This window comes from Mauremys reevesii, linkage group 23, assembly GCF_016161935.1.
Source record: "Mauremys reevesii isolate NIE-2019 linkage group 23, ASM1616193v1, whole genome shotgun sequence".
NCBI classification, from domain to species: domain Eukaryota; kingdom Metazoa; phylum Chordata; order Testudines; family Geoemydidae; genus Mauremys; species Mauremys reevesii.
In genome coordinates, this window is record NC_052645.1 from 19,837,403 (window position 1) to 19,854,315 (window position 16,913).

The 16,913-nt window shown below is 55.0% G+C and overlaps 1 protein-coding gene across 5 annotated transcripts in view; it reads right to left on the reverse strand.

Annotated features, from left to right (window-relative positions):
• Positions 1-14,808, reverse strand: part of DLGAP3 (DLG associated protein 3) — a 123,664-nt gene extending 108,856 nt beyond the window's left edge. For 2 of the 5 annotated variants that reach the window (XM_039511737.1, XM_039511733.1), the window contains exon 1: positions 13,515-14,135. The gene's annotated coding sequence lies outside the window, so the exon portion shown is untranslated. Of the gene's footprint in view, positions 1-13,514; positions 14,137-14,744 lie in introns of those variants that run through there. The other 3 variants (XM_039511736.1, XM_039511734.1, XM_039511735.1) reach the window with 3 other exon arrangements.
• Between the last annotated feature and the right edge of the window lie 2,105 nt (positions 14,809-16,913).

Consider the following 16,913-nt stretch of genomic DNA (forward strand, 5'->3'; position numbering starts at 1 on the left):
GCAAGGCATCAGCTCCAGCCCCACAGGCTCCCTCCTGACATTTGGAATTTCATAAGCTAGCTAAGGGTTCACCTCCGGCGCCGCACAGGGAGCAGCCCAGGGGAAGGGGGTTATTTTAAGATCCTCTGTAGATAGGACACCCAGCTGCCGCTTTGTTAAAAGCTATCTCCTTTTCCATGGGCTGGGGACTCCAAGCCAGAGTACTTTCTTTCTGCCATCACACTCCTGAGCACCTCCCAACCCAACTCCCCGACAAACTGGGGGACTGGGATCTGCATCTTGAGTCTAAAGGCTTTATTCCACAGCACTCACAGCCACCATCAGCAGGCAGTGCTCCATTCAGCCACACAGCTTCTTCCATTGCTACCTGGCTTCTACCCTCCTCCAGAGTCAGAGCACAGCCAGCACCCATGCGCAGTGAGACTAGAACTCAGCTCCTCCTGCTCCAAAAGCACTCTCCCCGCCTCTTGAGCTGAAGGGGAATCTCTGAACAGTACAGGGCCCATGATGCACAATGGAGCAGTTCTGATTCCATCCAGTAGAGGGCAGTGATGCACAAATGGGAATGCACAGGAGTTCATGGCACTCTATCCCCTACAGCTCTTGCTCCAAATGTCTTCCCTCTATCACGTGATGCTCCAGGAGCCTCTTCTCAGCACCTCCTTGCTTAGATTTGTTTTCTCCTACAGTCCAACCTCGCTGCTGGAGCTACAGACGTTACCCCTCTGCCAGGGTGCCACTGCCTTCCCTGAACAAACCAGGCGACTGGAAAGGGAAGGAGGCTGCTTGGCAGAGTTCCCATCCATCCCCAACCCGCCACGCTGCAGTCTCAGAAACCACCTCTCTTCCACGTGGCTAAGCAGAGCCTCTGTCATTACCCCAGGCTCCCCGTCCTCCTGCTGCCTGGCACAGGCTGGTCATCAGCCATTATTCCCACCTGCTCTCATGGGGATGCGTTGCGCCGTCGGGAGTACAGGGGGTTGCAGTGCTTGGAAGCACCAAGTGCACCAGAGGCAGGACACCAGACCAGGCAGACCCTTGGTCTGGCACCACCAAGATGGGCAGGAGACAGCCCTGAGTGAACAGGGTTAATAGCATCCTGGCTGCGACTGGTCAAAAAAATGACAGCGAGGGAGACCCCTACACAAATCCAGGGCTGCCAGCTCTCCGGCTTGCCATGTTTGATGCGTTTCTTAAAGCCCCAGCTGCTGGAGTCACACGGTGCCATGAGAATCCCAGCTTAAGTACGTTTCCGTCTCTCCTGGTTCTGGCTACGACTCCAGAAGGCAAATAAACACAACCCCAATACTACGCCTTGCTTAAAAAGCTCATGATTCTTGAACCCTTGGAGCTGACAAAGCCACACATCCCAGAATCAGAAAGAGACGTGGATCTTCGCAGGGCGAGGGGGGGACTGCAGCGCCCCCCCCCCCCCCCCACACACACACACACACGGATCCCACCGCTAAACAGCCCATTTCTTTGTTCACAGCTGCTCAGAGGCAGAGGAGGAAGCTGACTCTGCAGTCACTTTCCATGCACAGGGCCCGCGCGCACTCTCAAGCTAATTCAGTAAACACGATAGCCCTGGATTTCCCTAATACCTCAGCTCTGCCACTTACCCAGCCGCTCCCTTCAGTGGCAGACTGGGCATTAGTTAACAGCCAGAAGCTGGGCAGCACTCGCATTGGCTGCTGCCCCATCAGAGGGATCCACACTAATCTCCTTGAACCTTGGTAGAAACGCTGTGGGTGGCAGTTGTTCGGTGATTAAAGGACACAGGAGCCCACTTAGCTGGCTGGCTGCAAGGGAGACAGACCTGCTAAGAGACGAGCGCTTCTGCTGCAGCAAAAGGAACCCGGCGCTGTTCACAGCTGGCTGCCTGACAGTAGAGCCCAAATTCCCGACCTCGGCACCTCTGGAAAAGGGGACGTGCTCACCACTAATTCCATGGGAGCCGGTGGGAGATTCAGGCACTCAGCAGTTTGGAGGAAAAAAACAAAAACCAAGGCCACTTATTTTAGGTGCCTAAATGAGGCTCTAGGAGTCTGGCTTTAGGTTGGGGGAAAAAACTGGCCTTCACTTCCACCATAGGCTAGTGGACAGAGTCGCGATCTGAGATTCAGAAGACCCAGGATCTATTCCCAGCCCTGCCACTGACCTGTGTGATCTTGGGCAAGTCATGTCACTCTGTGCCTCAGTTTCCTCTCCACTCAGTCTTGGCTGTTTAGCTTGTAAGCTGTTTGGCACAGGGACTACCTCTTATTCCAGGGGTGTCTCAGTCAGGGCTCTCCAAGCGCTACCGTCCTACTAACAGCAATGATGCCAATTGAAACCCCAGATCTTGAGCTGAGTCCAGTGCAAAGTCCTCTGTCTATGAAGGTCTGACTCTGAATGGACGTGAGCAGAGCAGCAGGGTGTCCCAGAGAAAAAACAGAACGTCAGTGTGACATGTTCAGAAGTGCCTGCTTAGAGCAAAGATACATCTAGCAAGACTTGCTTTCATATTGGCCCAATTTCTTCAAGTGGATGTGTAAGCCGCACCCACTCTGCCCCCCTCTAGCCATGAGCAGTCTGGGACACAGGGGTAATTTCCTGTAATACCCTTGGAAAAAAACCTTATTGAATGAAGTTTAAGTGTCTTTGGAGTCCACTATATTAAATGCACAGGTTCTGTATTGTTGTGGGCCTGGATGATGAAAGGATTGTATTGAACAATGCGGCAGACCCAAATGATATTTTGGGACAGTGCATTTCCTGGGAAATTTCTAAGGATGAATGCAAATTCCTCCTCCGGTTAGTCAAAAAAACTGAAGCCACGCCCTAAGCAGAGACACATTGTCAGCTGATTACACAGTCAGAGCTAAGGCTGTTATAAAGGTGTAACCACAAGAAAGCCTCTTGATGGGGTTTGAAGGACTGACTCCTACCAGAACCCCTGCTAGAGGTAATAGCTGGTAAGATGACTGGCATGGAAGTAGGTTCTTTTATTGTTTTCTCTGTAATGCTTTTGCCTTGAGAATAAATGAGCTTGCTTAGAAAGAGCTGTGCTGAAACGCCTTCGAAGAGAAAGCAAAACACAGATGCTTTGCAAGCTGTTTGGGACAGGGTCTGTCTCTTATTCTTCATGGCCAATGTTGGCAGGAAACCGTGCAGCCTGGGAAAACACACTGGTCAGGAGGGAGAGCAACAGGAGTCTGGGCAAGAAAGGGGGCAGCCGAGGAGCCTAGAGTGGAGGAGGACGCTTGCAGGACAACAGAGGGGAAATACGGGTGCATTTGCCCAGAACTGAGATACAGTCAACATAGAGGTTGATGGGCTGCTACAGACTTTGGCTAACAGAGCCAGATCTTTAAGCTCAGGCAGAAAAGTCTCACGTGTTTCAATCCAGAGGTCCCAGACCCAATCCCCGCTGCTGACAATGCACCAAGGATCACTCCATCTAAAGTGGATTTGCACTGACAGAGTTAAATTCCTTCCCGTGCAAAGGGCTTAAGTAGGACTTTTACCATTATTGTCCTTTAACATTTATCCTGTGGTAGCCGTGACAGGTTGGCCCTCCCTTAACACGCTCAACCAGGCACCTTCACAAAGCACAGGCAGTTCACATGGCTGCCCATACAGAGCAATGCCAGCAGTATTAATGTCACCTCAAACACAGGCTTCCTTGATTGCATTTTCGATGCTGCACCAGTCACCTGGGTGCCAAGTCACACATTATGGGGTTTTGTCAAAAAAAAGAGCCATCCACCACTGAGGCCATTTGTCAGTGTGTCTGTCCATGCGTGTGCATCGACCTGCATGCCAGATGACCCTGGGCACCCACCTGAAAATGCTTTTTCAAGTGCAACTCAACAGCTATGAATGATCCATAATCACGTCCTACCAATAAAGCTTTGTACCTCTATAGCAGCCCTCAGTGAAGCTGCTTAACGAGACTGACAGGCATCAGTTGCGCCTTGCACTGCCCTAGTATCCTTCTAGCCTTGTCAAGAGGGATAAACTGAGGCCCAGGTGGTCAGGTGGCCTGATTTCCAGAGGTCCCGAGCAACGGCAGCTCCCACTGGCTTCAGCACCTCTTAATATCACACTCCTATAAAACTCACCAAGGTCCCAGAGTAAGTCAGTGACAGCCAGGAATGGACCCCCAAAGCCTGACTCCCCTTCCCTCTTACTGTAGTGTTGCTCATGAGTGCTTGTCCGCCCCCCCCCCCCGCCACTGCTTTGTTATTGTAGGATTTCCCCAGGATTATTGCCAAAGGTGCAGGGATATTAATTTTCTGGAGCCGTGAAGCATACGCGTGCGATAAGCCAGGTTTGAAAAGAGAGAATTGCAAAGTAGCCCTCTTTGCTTGGGCAGCACCAGCCGAAAAGGCCCTGAGACATGTCTCTCTGAACTGTACCAGAGCCGAGGGAAAATAGGAATTCTGCAGCTGATTAGAAATCACGTCATTACTTGTTCCAATTCCAGCCTTCGGGGGGCGGGAATAAAAATGTGACAAGTCTAATTAGGATTTATAGAAGGTTTTAGGGGAGTTTAAATAGAAAGATGCCAAAGTTCATCCGCAGATACTCTGCCTTTTAGCCGTGGTGTGGGAGACCTCGCCTGTCTTTAGAAAACTGTATAATTGTACAAATTAATTCCCCTTAGTCCCACGTGCATTTGCTCTCCCGTCACATGCTTCTCCACATACCCCACTGAGCCGACATACCTGCCAGACCATGTAGTTTGATCAGATCCCCCCCTACACACACACACACACAGTACTGGCCTGAGAATGATTAAGTCATTTCTTTCCCCTCGCTGTACTATCTCCCTCCAAGCGCCAGATCACCCTAACCAGAACAGCGATCCGCACACCGAAATGCAGCGAAACAATCCGTCAGTTACATTCTGCTTCAAAGGAGGCTGGTGAAAGCCGAGATCCCCAGGAGCTAGTGTTGCTGACAGAAGAGGAGCGGCTGGGAAAGGAGATGGGAGAAAGCGCAGATTTCCTGCCCTGTGCTCACTCTCTCGCACGTTGCTTCTTGGCTCGCTCCGAGCGGAAGGGGGTGTGCGGAGCTGAGTGGGAGCCTGTGCTTTCTTGTCCATTGTATTGCACTCTGGGGGAGAGCTCACCTTCTGGGAGGGGGTGCAGATGGGACAGATTGCAGAGCAGGTGAACAGGGGAGGGGGAAGGGGAACGGAGTGGGGCAAGACCGTGCGACATGAGAGAGGGGGCAGGAGAGAAGGCAGGGGAAAAGGAGGCGTGCCGGGGGTGGAGGAGGACAGAGGTGACATGGGGGTGCAGCATTCCATCCCACCTTGCAAAGGACAGGTCACCCAAGGGCTGCACCTGTCCCTCTGAGGCTAGCCCCTCCCTACTTAAAAAGCAGGGCTACCTACAAGCTCGACGGGGCCAAGGCTTTGCAACAGGGCCCTAGGCCTGCCTCAGCACCTGGCCCTGGCTGCCAGCACTGAGCTGTCCTAAGGGACCCCGGCAGCAGAGGAATCCCTAGGAAGCTGTGGGAGGAAGCCACGAACTAGAGACTTAAGTCTGTTTCAGCTGCACGGATTTTACAATGTGGATCTCAAGGATTCCTCTAGGCTTGCCAAGCACAGCAGCCAGGCAGCCTTTCAAATACGGTGACTCATCGGTATTGTCAAATCTCTCAGCCTTGGTGTTAAAGAAAGAGAGAGCGTGCGCACTTTGTGTGTGTGTGTGTGTGTGTGTGTGTGTGTGTGTGTGTGTGTGTGTGTGTGTGTGTGTGTGTGTGTGTGTGTGTGAGAGAGACACACACAGACACCACTGCCCTCTCTTGGATGGCATCAGTACCCAGCTGTGCCCCTTCACTGCTCAGAGCTAATGGGGATTTTCTTTTCGTGCAAGCGGGAGGGGCAAGTGCTTCTGCAGAAGGAAGATTCACTCTGATTTACGGTTTGTATTGTGGCAGTGCCTACAGGTACGTCCACACTGCATGCAAAGCCCAGGCCTGTGGGGCCCAGGCTTGTGGACAGTTCGTTGTTGCCAAGCCCATGTTTGAGCGGCCACACCGCATTGTACACCTGGCTCTCAGAGCCTTGCTAACGCGCCCATGCTGCACTGCGCAGACCTTCTGAGTCGGGTCTGCAGCGTGACCTGCATCCACACTGCAAAGTGACAGGGCTTGGACCCGAGTGGCAGTGACCCACCCCCCGAGCAGGGTCTGAGGACCTGGCTCCTGAGAGCTGGCTGACCCCAGGCAAACTGGTGTGTGTGTGGATGGTAGGGAAACTTGGGCTCAAACCTGACTCAGAGCCCGGACTTAGTGTGCAGCATAGACATGTTCCAACTGGGATCAGGGTCACACTGTGCCAGGGGCTGCAGACACACCTTGCGGGACAGTCCCTGCCTCAGAGAGGTTTACCAACAAACTAGAAAAGATGGGAGGGGAAACAGACGCACTGAGAGGTGCAGTGACTTGCCCAAGGTCACACACAGGTCAGTAGCAGAGCCAGGAATAGAACTCAGATCCCCTGAGCCCCAGTCCAGCCAAACCCCAGTGCCCCTCGGGGAGCAGCAGAGGCACAGCCACAAAGTCCTAGCCAGCCACAGACTTTTGCATAGTCTATGAATAGGCCAAATGAGGCAGGGTGGTGGCAAGTTTGCATCAGGACAAGCTTAGGATGGCCACGTTGCTCACAGGGGGCTAGGAAGTGATGGGGAAATCCGGCACGAGCGCCACGCATGGGAAAACAATTCACAGGCAGGGAGATGAGCACAGCGAGGGGAAGCGACCTGGCCCAGGTCACCCAGGGAGTCTGGCAGAGCTGGGAACTGAACCTAGTTCTCCAGCGCTTTACACACACACACCCAGCGAGACACCAGGGACAGAGACCTGACCGTCGCCTTCACCATTAAATACATCAACTTTTTAAGGCAGCCCATCCAGACGTGGGTAACAGCTTATTGCTCCAGCTGGGCCCAGGCCATTCCCCATCCAGGTGAGAGTGTAACTCTCCCACCCCTAAGCTGGGTTTTGGTTCCAGCTTTATCGCCGTTTAATTCCTAATTTGGCTCAGTGAAACAGCCCAGGCTCTGGGGTCCTTCCCTTGTGAGGGATGGGGCACTTGCGATTTTAATAGCGAAGGTATTTTGAAAACTGAGTTACTTCGCCCTGGAAACAGACCAACAAGCCTGCATCCGAGGGGCCACCGTGTCCTCTCCACTCTGCACAGGTGCCCACTGCAGCACATAGCTCCTCGAGAGCCACCCGGGGAAAGTTCTCCTTGAGCCACCATCAGGATGAAAGGGGGCCAGGTGATCTATTTATGCACCTCCCTGGTGTAACTGGGAAAACCTTCCCCAGCCGCTCCAGAGAAGATTGCACCACTTGAGATTCATTCCTATTTGCTGTGCAGCTTGCAGAAGGGAATTGCTCCCCATGTATGCAAGCTCCCTAGCCTGCCTTTCAAGGAGCAATTCTATGGCCCTTTCGCATGCATCAGCCCACTGTTTGACGATTAACCCAGCTGCACATTGTAGGAAGGAAGGAACCACTATATCATGGTGAGACAGGTTGTGAAGATGAGAAACCAGCCGACTATTCTTGATTTCAATAGAGCTTTGCCAATTTATACCAACGGGGGATCTGACCCAAAGAGCGTAGGGTCTTAATGCAAGCTCACTCTTGCCGCTAGGCATTTCTGAAATAAGAGAGAAATCAGAGGAGTATTCTTAGCACTCTGTATCCTTCCAGGAAATGTAACTTTAATTATTCATTGCCAAAGTCCCAGAGCAAGCACCCAGGACTGCAATGGGAATCTCCATGCTCTCCGTGATACAGCAGAAGCCTGTTCAGTCAATAACTTTTTTGGCCTAATATTCAGTCCTTCATTGGGTTTGAGAGCTTTTGGGGGGAATCCTGTTGTGTGGAGACTGATGGTCCCACAATCTGGAACTGTGTCTAAATTCCTCATTTTGTTTGGCTCCAGGGCTTTGGTTCAGGTATTACGGTAATAAGGGCCAAGAGCAACACTTGGCTCCAGATCCAAAAAAGAAAAGAATCAGGGTAGGCGGGATCCAGGTTTTTTGTTCAGCTTATTATTAGAGAGATAAGGGCCATGTGCAAAACCTGGATTCGGATCCAAAGTGGCCAGCTGTTCCGGCTTATGCTGGAAATCAAAGCCAAGTGCAAAATTTAGATCTGGATCCAAACTTCCTGGCTGTTCAGATCCAGGATTCAGTGCAGCTCATTACAGATCTTAGCTGTAAGTGCAATATTTGGACCCAAAAGACTTGAAACGGGATGTTTTTCTGTGCCAGTGATATTCCATCCCATATCCCCCCACAAAACTCTTGATGGGTCCAAATAAAAATTCTGGACACAAGCACTGGGAAATGTTTAGCCCCAGACAAAAACTGTGCAAAATGCAGATCAGTGAAACGTTAGGAATTGGTATTTTTTTGGGGGGGGGGCAGGCTCTCTGCTGCAGGACAGCACAGCGATACCATCAGACAGAACAGGACTTTTAGACTCGCTCTTAGGTCTAAGATTATCCACTTCTACCCTTCATATCACAGGGCTAGACCATGATAAAACCCATGGAGGGGAAGGGAGCTACTTCTAATGACCCCCTTTCATCACAGATGTATCTTGAGGTATGAGACTCATGTTCCCAGCATGGGTACCACAGTCCCAAAACTTACCCTCCTTTTACAGCACAACCTTTTACCCCCCAAATATCCCCCCGTCCCCAATAGCAACTATTAATTAATATCCCAGTACACTGGATCACTTGCATTCACAGCCCTGGCACTGACCCACATGCTAGCTAATGGCCATGCCTTATCTACCTGCAGAGCAGTGCATCTGGGAGTTTAGTGCTGATGAAAGATTGTAAGTGGTGATTTAAGTCCTTCGATTATCCGCAGAGTTGGTGCAGCAGCAGGGCAAGCTTCCCACATGCTAGTGTCCCAGCAATGAGCCTCAGCCCCCAGCAGGAAAGACCCCCCATAAAGCTGGGGTAGGGTCCTCATGGTCCATCCAGACCTTGATCTCTCTCAGCAACAAGGGAACGGGTTGTCGGGGTGGTTTTACCACCTGGACAGCAGCCCACTAACGCTAGACTTGAGGCCCACCTTCAGCACTGCAAGCTCCCCTCCTAACTCCAGTCCACCACCGCCCCAGTGGGACCCACTCTTTCTCCTGAACTGGTCAGTCTACGGCAGCTGCTTTATTGCCACACTGGAATCAGAGGGATGGCTACACTCTAGGGATGATCTAGATCATGGGGTGGGCAAACTTTTTGGCCTGAGGGCCACATCTGGGTATGGAAATTGTGTGGTGGGCCATGAATGAAGAGCTGTGACAGCAGTGTGTTTTTTAAATCAGAAAAGACACACGGCGCCAGGGGCGCAGCCATGGGTGGACCATGGCCCACCCATTTCTCATCCAGGGCAGGCCCACCCCATCACTTGCCCCACTCCGCCACCCGGTGCTCCAGACAGGGAGCAGGGTCGGAGCACCAGAGCAGGGCATGGCCCCAACCCCACTCCCTGACCGGAGCGGGGCAATGGAGCTCAAGGGCCAGATTAAAAGCTCTGGCCCATAGTTTGCCCACCTCTGATCTACTTGGCACCTGGGTCTCTCCGTTCTCTGCCTGAGGCACACCCCCATTTGGCCTCCCAAAGACTGAAATGTTTTAGTCAAATGCAAAGTATTGGGCTCCAGTGGATGAAAGCTAACGGCCTTTGATATACAAGAAGACCGATGAAATGATCTAATGGTCCCTTCTGGCTTTAAACTCTATGAGCTGAGACTACTTCTAGGGTGTGGACTAAGTCACACGCAGGTCACCAAGCAGCTGTGAGATGGTCATGCTTCACTGGGGCCCTGCTCAAAGCCCAGAACTTGTCTGTACAGAAATCTCCAAGCTGGGGCTAAGGCCTGAAGATGCTAAGCAAGGGCATTAAGTATTACAAGATGCAGTTCACGGAGAGTCTACCCAACCAAGCTCTACCCTGAGGTTGATCGGCTCTGTGCCATCTCCCCATGTACACGCCCTGGCAGCACCAGCCCCGTGCCAGCTTCCCATTCCAGGTACTCAAATGGCTCTGTGGCTACGTTGGTGGTTGTTTATTTCTCGTGTTTACACTCCTGCTGAAACGGGAGCCGCGGGCACGTTGATAAATGCATTGAAAGGGCTGATCCTCTGCCAACCCCTCCGCTAAGTGCATCGGTGATGCTATCGTGTGCTGCTCCTCACGGCGAGATCCCCTCCCTCAGTCAAAGGAGAGATCCCTCAGCCGCCTACGGAGGAGTGTCCTCGAGGACTCCGGCAGCTGGGGAACACATGGAAATGTTTACAGGAGAGCACTTAAAAGCACTTGGGTGGGATGAAAAGGAGAGCGAGAGAGACAGGAAATGACATCTCTTTCCTAAGGGAATCTAAACTTTACCAGCGAGCTCCTGCTCTCATTCACACGACAGTAACTGTTCCGGAATCGCTCCAGATTCACCCCGGCAGAATCCAGCCCTCTCTTGGGTGCCAGGGCCATCTTATGGGGGCTTGGCGTTATAAATGACCATCCACCCAGCTGTATTTTCATCCCATCAGTTCTGAGCCTCATGCTCAGGGTCTAGATGCCAGCCATAAACCTGCCAATGGATGTAACCCCTGAGAGAACATTTACACTGCAAAAAACCTGCGGGCGGCAAGTCTCAGAGCCGGGTCTACAACTCTGGTTCACGCCTTGCGTAGCCTGCAGCCATTCCCAGTCGGGCTCTGAAACCCACCCTGGAGGGACCCATTGGGGCAGCAGATGTCCTCAGGTGGGTCTGCCATCAGCAGGGTCCCTCCTCACCCCCGCCACTCCAGGTGCTGTACAAATCATACCCAGGTCATACAGACCTGACACATCTGGTGCCTGGCAGCCTTCATGCGAGATTCCAGGCAAGACTGTAACAGAAGACAGGGAGGCCGACTAGAGAACTCCCAAACTATTTAAAGGGGCACTACCCAATTCCTAGCACTCCAGAGACTCGGCTCTAGTAACTTACAGAGACCCAGGACCTACAGTAAGCGACCACCTCACCCCCGCCACGCTGGGGTCGCCAATGCTGTTGCTAAGAAAGACCAGTCCCCTGCAACCTTATTGGGGGTTTTGCAGCCAACGAGAACAGTGCTTGGGACACGGCAAACCCAGACCTTCACAGGCCACTGACAGCACAAGCAGGCATGCTGGGGATGGATGGATGTCCCTCCAGATCACTCCGCGCAGGCAGCCTGAGGTTGATTCTGAGAGTGAGCCCAACATGGGAATTAAATCTTCCCACGATTGGCTAAACATGTTAGTGCCAGCAAAACACCCCAAGCCGCTTCACAATGTCTGTCAGCCTCTGCCCCATAGAATTCCCAACAAAGGAACCGCACTGCCCACCAGAGGGCCATCAAGAAACAGATACCAGGGAGCTGTCCAGGCATGGATGCCCACAGGACAGCGCCATGAGAACACGTCTAACCCTCATCATCACACTCTGAAGGGAGGAAGGGTTCCCCTTATGCCAAATCTCCATGCCTGCCTTTAGTGTGTACTTGTAACCCATCCCCCTTCCAGCTGGCCTGCCTACTATGGGATAACAGCCCTACTTCTGCTGGTAGCTAATGGAGTTACTGCTGCGGCTCACCTAAAGGAGGTCTGCGCTGCAGTGCCAGAGGTCCCTGAGTCAAACCCAGCGGGTGGCCCAGGCTGGCAGTCATTACATCACGCTACCTTTTGAATCTACATTTAGGGCCACATCCTGCTCCAATTTAAGTCAACAAAGGAAGAATCCACAGCCGCCGAGGCTGGGATCAGAGACCGAGCTACGCTGCTGCCCATCACCAGGCTGCTGGTGGGGAGATTGTTGGATTTAGGGAAGAGAATGAGGCCCACACCCAACCCTCCCTGCTTTCAAACAACAGCTGGGAGCCCAGGGCCTGATTCTGCTCTGTGTGACTCAGCAATGACGCCACTGGAGTCAGCAGAGCTACCCCGCTGTAAAGGGAGAGGAAATCAGACCCACCGCGTCCGCTCTTTACAAGGCAGCCCCTATCCGGCCTGCAGAGTGTGTTGTTCTCTTCGGGGTCGGGATCAGCACCATTTCTGTGACTCCACAAGCAGATTGCTGGGCAGGGGGACGGCCTGTCCAAGCAGCAGCATTTACTATCAATCAAAGTAGCCATCAGAAAAATAAAACCAGCGAAGAACCAAATCCAGCCCGTAAAACCCAGGAGCTCGGGAGTTCCTGCCCTCACCCTCTGCGTAACAGCAGCATGATCCTGCCTGCTGCTCAGCACAGCTGGGCACAGCGCACACCCCGTGCACAGCAGCTCACAGGATCTGGGCCTTACTTTGGGGACCTCCTCTGGGAAAATTGCTGGGGTCCAAGCTCAGGCTCCTCAGTGCTTCTGTGTCACCCTCCATCAGAGTGACTCTGAGCACTGCACAAGTGTATTCATTTAGCCTCACCGCCCACGGGGCAGAGCAGTGTCACCACCCCCATTTTACAGGTGGGGAAACTGAGGCACAGGCCCACGTTTTCCAGCACAGCCTCTCATTCTGCATGCTTCCAAGTCTGGAGCTACTCCGCAGGGCACCCCCGCCAGGGCACCCCTAGCCAATCCAAAAGGGGCTCAGCACCCCCAGGATTGGGCAGTCACCTGGAGGAACGGCTGAGTGGCTCAATGAGGAGAATCAGGCACCACTGTAACTATTTAAAATCGCTGGTGCAGCCGGAGCTGCCGGTGGCTGCCTAGGGGAATTCTCAGGGGACCTGGCCGGGAACCCCCAGCCCAGCGCTAACACGTCTGCGGGTGGAGATACCCCCACACCAGGAAGCCCCGCAAAATTGGGGGGGGTTCTAGCTGGGGGGGTTGCCCTATTCCCTCGGTTTAAATCTCCGGGGGTCTCACTTCTCTCCCCAGCAGGTAGATGATTGAGCCCCGCAAGTTTCTGCGGCTCGGGGAGACACACGCCCCTCACCCCCCGCAGGACGCCCCCAAGTCGCTTTCTCCCTTACAGCAACTCCCCCCCCCCGCTTGCGGGGCGTCTGCGCCTCGAACCAGCCCCGGGGGCGAGCCGTGCCCGGGCTCCGCTCGCCCCTCGCACCCAGCCGGCCCCGGCGCGGGCAGCCACCAGCGACCTCCGGCGGGAGCCTGGCGAGATTCCGCCCCAGCGGGAGCGAGACTAGAGCGAGCTGCGGAGCCGGAGCCGGGAGCCGGGCACCCCCCCACCCCTCGCTTCGCCCAGGGAAAGTGGGGGCGCAAAGTCCCGTCCCCCCCACCAGGGCAGGGACGAGCCCTTGCAAAGTAGGCGACTAACTGACGATCGATTGCGCGCACTAGCCACCAGCCTGGGCTCGCTCGCCAGGATCCGGATCCAGCTGCAGCCTTGTGCCCCCTCCCCCCCCCCCGGGGGGGGCGGATAGCAACGCAGCCGGCAACCCCCCCGTCGTCCCCCGGCAGCCGGCAGCCCCCCGTCGTCCCCCGGCAACCCCCCCGGTCCTCTTACCGTGCCGGGGAGCGGCTCCTCGCAGGGCTACATCCTGAGCTCCGGCTTCCTCCAGCGCTTCACGCCTCCTCCTCCTCCTCCTCTGCTTCCTGCCGAGGATCCCCCCCCCCGACTCCCTCCACACCCCCGCCCCGGAGAATCAATCCGGATTAATCTCCCCCGCGAGCCTGCGCCGGGCCGGGTGGGGACGGGGCAGCGGGAGGGTCCGGGGACCCCCGGGTTCCTCTCCGGCCCCGCACTGCGGATCTAGGGGGTTAATCGTGAAGACACGACGGTGTCTCCTGTACGGACCGACACCCGGGGAGGGAGGGAGGGAGGGGAGCGGCGCGGGGGAAGATGCGGAGGTGGATTTCCCCAGGAACCGGGGGGAGGGGGCGCGGCCAAGGCGACACAAAAGCCTCCCCCCGGGGCAGCCCGGGCTGCGCCGCCCCTTGGGGCTCTGCAGGGAAGATGCAAAATGGTCTCAGCACATGGTGCCTCCCGGTGCCGCCCCCCCCCCCCCGCAGCCCGGCTAGGCCAGGCAAGGGGGGGCCCCTCCCATGCGCGCGGCCGGCGCGCCCCGGGGACCCCGGCTCGCGGCGGGGAGGCGGGCCCGGGCTCGCTTGTTCGGAGCGGGGACCAAGCCCCTCACGCGCCAGCCGCTTTGCCACAGGGAAACGATCACAATGCAGAGCGCGCGCGAGATCCGAGCCTCGTGCGAGCCCCGCGCCCCCGGCTCCGGCTCCGGCTGGCCTGGGGGATCTCCCCGAGCTCGCCGGCGAACAGGAGCCGGGCCGGGCCGGGCCTGCGCGCGGGGGCAGCTGCAGAGACACGGGCTCTCTGCTCCCCCCACCCAGCTAACGAGCCGTTTCCGCGGGAGGCGTAACCGGGCAGGTGCAGGAGGGTGCCGGGGTGACCGCCCCGGAGAGCTGCTTCCACTCCGGCCTCGCTCGGGGGTGTCCTGAGTTTGCCGGGTCTCCTTCCATTGCACGGAAGCGGAATGAGCTCCTGGCCCTCCCGGAGGGTTCTAAAGTTTTGCCCATTTTTAATTAGCTCAATCCTGACCCACAATCCCCAGTAGCTCTTCCCCAACGCCCCTTCATCCTGAGCCACAGCCCTGCCCCCCCACAGCTCTTCTGATGCCCCCCATCCCACTCCTGCGCCCCCCATCATCCCCAGCTGAGGGGTGCGGGGGATGAGCTGGAAAACTTTCTGCCAGGAACAAGGCTGAGGCTCCCAAATTCATCTCACCGGTGACTGGAATCAGGCTGCAGCAGGCAGTCGCTAGGGGGACGGCCTGGTGCAAAGGAGGCCTCTCTGGGGTTGTGGTTATGGGCCCAGGACAGCAAAGGCAACAGTGTTTTGGGGGGGGGGAGTTGGCCTTACCCCCATTGGAATAAAGCAGCCATGAGCCAGGAAGGTGCTGGTTGTTGGGCTTGTCCTTTGGGAGCATGGCCCCAGCAGGGCTGAATCTGCCCCACAAAGAGATTCCCTCCAGGAGCCAGCTGGTGGGTGCACCCTAGGGTGACCAGACAGCAAGTGTGAAAAATCAGGACTGGGGTTGGGGGGTAATAGGAGCCTATATAAGAAAAAGCCCAAAAATCAGGACATCAGGTCACCCTAGCTGTACCGAGGCCTGCGCTGCCCCCTGCATTCTGCTCACCAGGCACCCTTTGCTGGGGAAGACCTTCCCCCAGGACAGCACTGAAAGCAGTATGCATGTGCACAACTGTGTGGAGGTACCTGAGTGTTTGCACGTGTGGTGGCGGCAGGATGGGGGGGGTGAGTGCTCACACCACCATCCACGTGTGCAGGGGTGTGTGCGTACACAAGTGTATGGGGAAATGTGCCTGTGCAGTTGTATGCAAGTGTGCATGAATGTGCACGAGTGTGGGTGTGACTGTCTCTGAGTATGTGCATGTGTGTGCACACATATATGTGTGAATGAGTGAGTGCTTGTATGAGGATGCGTGTAATTGCGTCTGTGTATTTGAGAGGGGAATTTCACATGGACACCTGTGACACCTCACCCTCACCACAATGAGCCACCTTCCCCTGGACCCTGCTCCCGGCTCACCCCATCTCCCTGTCTCCAATCCAGGACCCTCCTTCAGGCATTTCGGAGCCATCTTCCCCAAGGCAGCAGAGAGAGGTGGTCTCCAGTCTCCCCTAGCCGACACCCCCCACCCCTCATCAGCACAGGGTGATGCTGCACGATGCGGCTTCACTGCATTTTCACAGGAACGCTGTAACCAAAGCTGCCACTTTGGGCTAGACATATTCCTGGAGGTTTCCTCACATGGCACCATCTTTAGTGAAAGGTTCATCTTTAACTCCTGGAGATCGCCAGGCCCATCCTGGAGGGTTGGCCACCTTAGCTGCAACACAGTCATGGCTTATTTCACTCCTTGGCTGAAAGAGCCCAGTCGAGATGCTGGCACGGTGAGTTGGCGCCTACCTCCCTCTAGAGGTGATCGTAACAGTAGGCCAGGTACTGCCACCTGCCAGCCTTACCTCTGTAGCTCACTGTGTTATGTGCTATGGAGCCTGCAGGTTCTCCCGGCGCCGTCCCTGGTACAGCAGCTGTGGTTTGCTATGTCACGCTGCTCCTGGCTCATGCTAGGAGGGCAGCAATAACTAATCCTTGCCTGGGAAATCTCCGCAGCCTGGTCTCTGGTCTCTCGGAGCCCTTGAGAAAATGATCTGGGACTAGCCCGGGAGCGAGGAGTGTAATTGGCCCTGCCATCGGGTTGTGCAATAACTATTCATTCTGCCTTCTCCCAGATCAGTGCAGAGCCCGCGGCACGGCAAGGAGATTCCTTTCTGCCCTTCACACGTCAAACCCTACAATGTGCAGCATAATTCACTAATAATAATAATTACGGCCAGCACCAGTTAGAAGTGCAATTCAATAATAAACTGGTTCACGCCTCCCTGTGCGCCCAGGAGAGGAAACCCGCAGGGATCAGCGCATGCCCTTCGCCTGGGTCTTTCCTGTCTTACTGGGCTGCTCTCAGAGCACTGAAGACCTATTGTTGCTATAATAATAGGGTGAACTGTACAGACTCTGTTCCCCCAGGGTAAGCCAAAGAAAATCCCTCTCTAGTCAGTGGTGGCTAGATGACTTTAATAGGGTCTCGGCTGGGAACTGTTCACATCATTTCTCCTTTCACTTGTTGGCATTAAGAATAAACCATGTGGAAGATTAATCCTGTAATCGGCTGCCTTTGCCTTTGGTTTTTTGCCCTTTGCCACGCACACGGTGGTTTTACTGTAGGGTCACTCGTGTGTGTTATGCACAATGGTTTGTTGTTCTAGGGTCACTGGTGATTGCTGCACAGCTCGGTGTGTTCGTGGAGAGGTTGCTTTGCACAGCGGTTGTTATTGTAGGGTCACTTCATGAGTGCTGTGTCTATGGGT